Consider the following 7,766-nt stretch of genomic DNA (forward strand, 5'->3'; position numbering starts at 1 on the left):
ACACGAGTCGTGGGTCTTAACCTGCACATAGTCACCACATATGGTCATCTGGTCTTTAATCCCGGGTTTACATCATAGAGTTTCATGCATATTTATTCACATGTTACAACATTCACATCGACTATCATATTTGTAATTCATTTACCTCATCAAATATCTAATAAAACACACCTTCCGCCATTTGTCATTTGGCCACAATATATATATATACACATCTCATACATATCTCAAATTAGCCATTTGGCTTTACCACATATCCATCTCATACACATTTCGCATTAGCCATTCGACTTTACCTCATATCCATCTCATACACGTTTCGCATTAGCCTTTCGGCTTTACCTCATATCCATCTCATACACATTTCGCATTAGCCATTCGGCTTTACCACATATATACACTTCCACGTTCATCACATTGGCCATTCTGCCTTATCACATATATGCATGTTCACATTCATCACATTGGCCATTCGGCCTTATCACATATATACACATTCACATTCATCACATAAAATCCTAAATCAAAATATAAATTTTCATTTATTCACATCACAATTATCCAAATATACTTCACATACCACATATACTTTCATGTATACACTTTGTCTTGGCTGAATCTACATCTATCATTTTCCAATGAATAATTCAATTTCAAGCCATACTATCATTTCATATTCGAATACTTATAAACTTACAATTTCACAAATTTTAATATCAAAGATCCATCTAACACTCATATATCATTTTATAATATCACAATTTAGAATTCACGTATGGGTTTAATCAATAGCTTATGAGCAACTAAAACAAGTTTTATCCATGTTTACAACATAACCACAATTTCTCTACAAGTTGTTTTCCTGAGCAACAGTCGTTAAATTATTTGTAACTGGGGCTACGAAATTCCAAATTATGTGCCGTTAATTTTCCATGAAAATAGACTCGTATATCCTCTATCGAAAAAATTTTCAGAATTTTTGGTTTGGCCAATCAGTACCAGATTTTTCTTAAAGTTTCCCTTATTTTACTGCTTGACTACTCTGACTACTCTTCACTAAGAATTTAATTTCTCAATGTAAAGAATTTGAAATATGTTTTCGTTTTTTTTTTTGAAACTAGACTCATTCAGGAGTCTAAACATATAATTTTATCTTATAATCATTTTTTTACGATTTATAATAATTTTCCAAATACTGAACAGGGGATTTTGAGCCGTTCGACTCTGTCTCACACAACTTTGAAAATCTCATTATCGGCAACCCTTTACTTACGATTTCTTTTATATGAAACTAGACGCATCAAGCTTTAATTACATAATTTATTCGGCCTTTAACTCAACTCCCACAATTTATGGTAATTTTTCTAAAACACGCTACTGCTGCTGTCCCTAGCAGATTTATACAATTTACTCTGTAAAGTTCTCATTCACATATTTAAAACATAATATCATATATGCCGTCATTTAAAAAAGTCATTAACCTTAACATATATAGATAATTCATATTCATCCCGTTTTAAAACTTAAAACTTACAAAGGAATCAAACTCAATTACTTAAGAACTTACTTTATTTATTTGAGCAACTGCGGATAGGCTACTCGACGACTTTCTCTTTCCCCTTATCTGATTTAGATCCTCTTTGCTCATGAGCTTAATTAAAACAAATGAATTTGTTTCATTACTTATTCAACATTACTTCTTTAATAGTCACAGTTGATAATCGTATAACTTCAGTGCATAATGTGTTTATGAAATATACCATGACTAACTTTTATGTTTATTTCACTAATACCTAATTCACATGCACAAACAAGAATTCACATTACTTGCCATTGTAAATGGAACCTAGATAGCCAATTACCATGGCGAACATACAGCCACTTATATAAATAACACAAAGTGATACAAATTTATTTTTACTATTACAAATCATAAAAAAAAAATGACCAATGCATACGACATCAACAATATATATACATACCAAATACCTATATTGCATACTTATCAATATGAACTTAAAGCCCTATCCTAATATTCATGTACATATTATCCACCATTTCCAAACCAATTCATCAATGCAATCATACCATTACAAATCAACTTAGAATAACCATATCTAATAATGAAATACCTATAGCATTGCATATTTCTCACATAGCAAGTACAACTAAATTCATTATTAATATATATATATATATATCTAAACACTTAACTACAAGATTTAATCACCTTTATCAAATCATAAAACAGCTTATAACCATCATCTATATTTACTTCACATAAACCGAAATAACCATTACATCATCTTTAATACACTTAGCATTTTACCCATTTAATCAAGCCAAATCTCAAGACCATTCCATCACACAAATTATACCATAACTCATACTTACAATTTAAGTTAATACATGACCGAAAATCACCATCATTAACATCATTATCAAACCAAAACCAAAACACATCTATCATCCGTATACCAAGCTTACCAAAACAAACTACCATGAGTTTCAAGCTTATTGACCGAATCTCAAACCTCAAAATTCTAAGTTTAATCCATGTGATAAGTAGAGTTTGAACTAATCATCTCAAACATGCATAGATTTTCAAGAATCATTCAATACATACCTCATTCTAGCCATCTTCTAAGCCAAAAATTAAAGCAACCAAACTTTCTTCTCCCTCCCTTTAGGCTACGGTAATGGAGGACAAGGATGAACCAACTTTGGTTTCTCCTCCCACTAACTATTATCTAATATCTCTTTTTTTTCTTTTATTAATTCATTTGTAATATAATATCTTAAATCCCAATACATATTATATATATAACACCATATCATAACCGGCCACCATCTCAAAAGTGGGTAATTTGACATGCAAGCCCACATTTTTGAATACATGCTCTATTAGATCACTTTATATATTTACCTAACCTATTTTACCAATGTTTCACATAAGTCCCATTTCAAAATTTCACATACAAATGGCAAAATTAATGCTTGAAATTTTTACACATGCATTTACTCACATCATGAACATAGAATATAACTTTCAATTATTTATAAAACTCGGTTTCGTGGTCCCGAAACCACTTTTCGACTAGGGTCTACTTAGGACTGTCACATCCGCCAATGGATAAAATTAGGAATATGATATAGTCGACTACGACGAGTTTAAGAGAAGTTACCTACACAAGCAGGGAGTAACTTGTTTTTAGTTTCTTTCTATTGAAACCCTTGGAAGACGGGGTCTAAGTTGAAATAATACAGGAACTTACTAAGTTCATCTAAACTTATCAAGGAATGGGAAGTGTTTTGCAGGAACTATGAAATGAAGGACTCGAAGAAAGGACCAAGCTAGATCGAGGAGAATCAAGTAATTATCGTTAGAATAGAGATGCACATAGGAAGGGGCATCTTCAGAAACTTTGCCAAGAAGGGCAAGTATATATATATTTTGTAAATTTTTAAATCCCTTAGAGTTTGGAGCTTGGATGGTGAACTTTATTTTTAGAATATTTATCTCTGTTGTAAGTTTTTGTAAATAGGTAATACAATTTGTTTTGTTTTTTACTTAGTGAGGACATAGCATGAATAATAACACGATCCAGTTGTGACGCCCACACCCAGATCTGGTGAACAGGTCAAGTGAGGGGTGTTAAACAACCCCAAGCCAATTTCACAATTTTACCAATTTATACACTTTCCAATTTAATTCAATTTAATCTTTTATCTCAATAATCAACTAAATTCACACCAATATGATTCGATTAATCATAACAAGCTATCAATACAGGGAAATATGGCTTTAGCGGCGTTTTTAGTGGCCTTTTAACAAAAAACGCCGCAAATATTATACAATAGCTGCGTTTAATAAAAACGCCGCAAAAAACTAAACAATAACGGCGTTTTTGGCCCAAACGCCACTAAAAACTGATCAATAGCGGCATTTTTAGACCAACGCCACTAAAAACTGATCAATAGTTGCGTTTTTGGACAAACACCACTAAAAACTTATCAATAGCGGTGTTTTTGGCCCAGGCGCCACTAAAAACTGATCAATAGCGGCGTTTTTCTTTCAAACACCACTAAAAACTTATGAATAGTGGCGTTTTTGGCCCAAACGCCACTAAAAACTAATCAATAATGGCTTTTTTCTTCCAAACGCCACTAAAAACTTGTGAATAACGGCGTTTTTGGTCCAAACGCCGCAAAAAGTTGAGCAGCCATTTTTGAGTAGGGTAACCGACACTCGTTTTGATTTGATCTAATTTAATTTTCATATTATTTTCTTATTTTTTTTAATTCGATTTAATTATTTTGGTATTTGAAACTAACTCTATAAAAAATATAAACTACACTATTCATCACTTAGCTATGAGAAAGTTTCATTTTAGTTACTTAATTATGAAAAGTTACAAATTGATAACTAAACTATTTAGAAGTTTTCATTTAAGTTACCAAGCTATTAAAATCAACGTTGTATGGCTTTCTGTAAACCCTTAAATCTTAAACATTAAACCCTAAACCCGAAATTCTAAAACATAAACCATAAACACTAATCCATAAACTCTAAAACCCTAAATCCCTTAAAAAAATCATATGGATGTTGATGTGTATATACATAGATATTAATGTAAAAGCTTATGTTTGTGATAAATTGTGGAAGCAGTACTTAATATTGATTAAATTTATTTTTGGGTTTAGGGTTTAATATTTAAGGTTTAAAGCCTATGGTGTAGGGTTCAATGGTAGAATATATTTTAAGTTTATGGTTTAGGGTTCAATGGTATAGTATATATGTTAAGTTTACGGTATGGGTCGGGTTTGTTATCTTGGGTTTGGGGTATAGTGTTTTAAATTAGTTTGTTGTTTGGGGCTTGGTACTGTTTTAAAGTATTTAGGGTTTAGGGTCTTAATGTTCAAGGTTATAAGGGTTAGTGCTAGGGTTTAAGGGTTAATTGATTAAATGATGTTCTGGATGAATCTAGGTTTTGGAGTGTTCAGAGTGTGGTTTAATTAAATACTTGATCTCATGTTTATACATATATTTATGATGTATATATGTTTATATTCCAGATAATTACGCAAGATTTAGTATTATACTGAAATTTAATGAGGTGGTTCATAAAATTATTGAATATGAAATGTTAACATGAAATTCTTAAACTTGAATCAATTTTAAAATAAAATAAAATAAAATAAAATTAGTATTTTTATTTTTAAATTAAATTCTAATTATAAAATTCGTGCACACTTTAAAATTTATAGCCTCATGATTAAATATTGAATTTGAATTTATAATTTCAAAATCTAAAAATAATATGTGTTTAATAAGGTATCAATTTCCGAGAATTACAAGATGCTATAACTTTCTTTACATGTAATGGACTATTGAAATTAAACTCGTCTTACTTTAATTTTAAGATGCGAAAATAATGATCTCTTAAAAGAATTTTTTAAAATTTTATTTTATTAAAGGTAATTTTATAAGTATTGGTCACACCTAGTTAAAAATATTTTTAATAAAACCCAATGTTTTAAAAATTTTCATTTTCTCTCAAGGTTGTCAAGTTCATTTTTATCAAAAATGGTTTTGAATATATATATTTTTATTTGAATTCATTTCATGCTTTAAATAATTATTAGAAATTATTTTAAATTGATTTACCTAAAATTTAAATATTAAATATTTAAATAATAATTATTCAATATAATTATTTTTTTTCAAATTAGATATATTGTTTGAAAGAAAACAAAATTAGTCTAAAAGGAATTTAAGAAATAATTAAACTATTAAAATTCAAATGCATTAGTGGCATTTTTGTCAAAAACGCCGCAAAAAAATTTCAATTCAGCCAAAACGTCGTCGTTTTATGGTGTGTCTTCAGAGGCATTAGCAACCCCGCTAAAGATAGAGAATTAGCGGCGCTTTTGTAAAACCGCCGCAAAAAATTGAGTTTAGCGACGCTTTTGCAAAACGCCACTAAATGTTAATTGAAATTATGTCGTTTCAGGTGCGATTTAGTGACGTCATTATCTTTAGCAAAACGGCGTCATTTTTGTTTCATCCTTTTCATCCCCAATGCATACCCGAAAACCCTAAATTTCGCCAAATCAAAATTTCCTTCTTCCCTAAATCAAAATTACCCCTAAACCCTAAATTTCCCCCAAATCAAACCCATTTGTCATCTCCCTTTCTGTTTTCGTTCCATAGGTTTCATTTCATTTCAGTTTCAAATCAAACCCGAAACTCCTTGTTTCATTTCGATTTCATTTCTATTATTTTTATGTTACTAAAGAACAGGGCTTTAATGTTATAGAAACCACTTCCAAATTTCATTTGTTTGCTTTGCCTTCTGTCTATCACGTTGTTGTTTGGTTTGGTGTATTTGCTTGTTTTGAGAGTGTTCATGGCTACTGTTAATCACCATAAACATGGTACTTTAAGGTATGTAATCGTTAATGTTCATGTTATCTCATTTGTTTTTTTTTTGCTTTTTTTTCTAAACTTTTTCTTCATTTTCCTGATGTTTATTGAAATCTAGCGGCTTGTTTGTTTTTTTTCTTCATGTTATTTCATATGGGTATGTTATAGAGAAGATTGTTCCATGACCCGAGTTCCTGCTACTGTTTTTTAAGAGAAGCGTATTTGTTTTGAGAGTTTATGCGATTGGCTTGTATGTAATCTGGGTTGTATGTATTACTTAACTTAGTGGGAAGTGTTCGATCTGCAGATTTGATATGTAAATAGAAACTGCATTTTATACACATTACTTTGTTTTGGGCATGCAGGTTAGTTGATAAACATGGAAGTCATGTCATTCATTTTTAAAGAAAGAAAATATATACATCTACAGATAATCTTTTTCCTAACTCATTTTGCTTTGTTAAATTATTTAAAAGATAAAGAGTCAAAATTAGTAGAGATGATTCATTTCCTCTTGCAACTTAATTAAGTTTTTAAATAATTTAATTAAAGTTAAACTGAGTTAAGAAAGGGATTGTCTATGAATGTGTATTTTAATATTTTTAAATGAAATTTAGCATGAGTGTGATGATAAAAAAAACCAGCAAGTTATGCAAAGATAAATTAAGTGTAATAAAGAAATATAATATGAAGGAGAAACGGACAATGTAGTACCTTTTTTTTTTCCAGTTTTAAAGATAAATCCAATGGAGACCACATTTAAGTTGATTTAACATGAAAAATCTTAATGTTGTTATGTCATGGAACTTATATGATAGCAACAAGGTGCTTCAGAAAGATATTAATATTTACATAGGTGAAGCTACAAACAATTGAACTATAGAAGCATCTGCAGCACAACACTTAAAAGACTCTCCATTGTTTTAGTGCAACTCAAATTTCTAAAATAAACTGATGCCATTATTTACAATACATAAAGAATGGTTCATATAACTGTCTGAGAACAACAATTCAGGGTACCCAAAAAAAATACCATTGTTACAATGCACACAAGACTATATGATAGAAGGTGAAACCAAGTTTCTTCAGTATTTTATACATATCATGATTGGATAATACGAGCGATATTAAGAAACATAAACATATATAAATAGGATGAGTGAAATTTCAAAATAAGAAAATGATAGGATAATGTTTCTAGTTTACTGCTCGAATAGAAGATGCATTCACAAAAGCAGCTAGCAGAATTACCTGCTAAAATGATGGGCTACTCTCCTTCAAGCTTTAGCAGTTGTCATAGGTATGATGATGGTTTCCATGTTGGCTTGTATTTTATTTT

This window comes from Gossypium arboreum, chromosome 9 (genome assembly GCF_025698485.1).
Source record: "Gossypium arboreum isolate Shixiya-1 chromosome 9, ASM2569848v2, whole genome shotgun sequence".
In the NCBI taxonomy this organism is placed as follows: Eukaryota; Viridiplantae; Streptophyta; class Magnoliopsida; order Malvales; family Malvaceae; genus Gossypium; species Gossypium arboreum.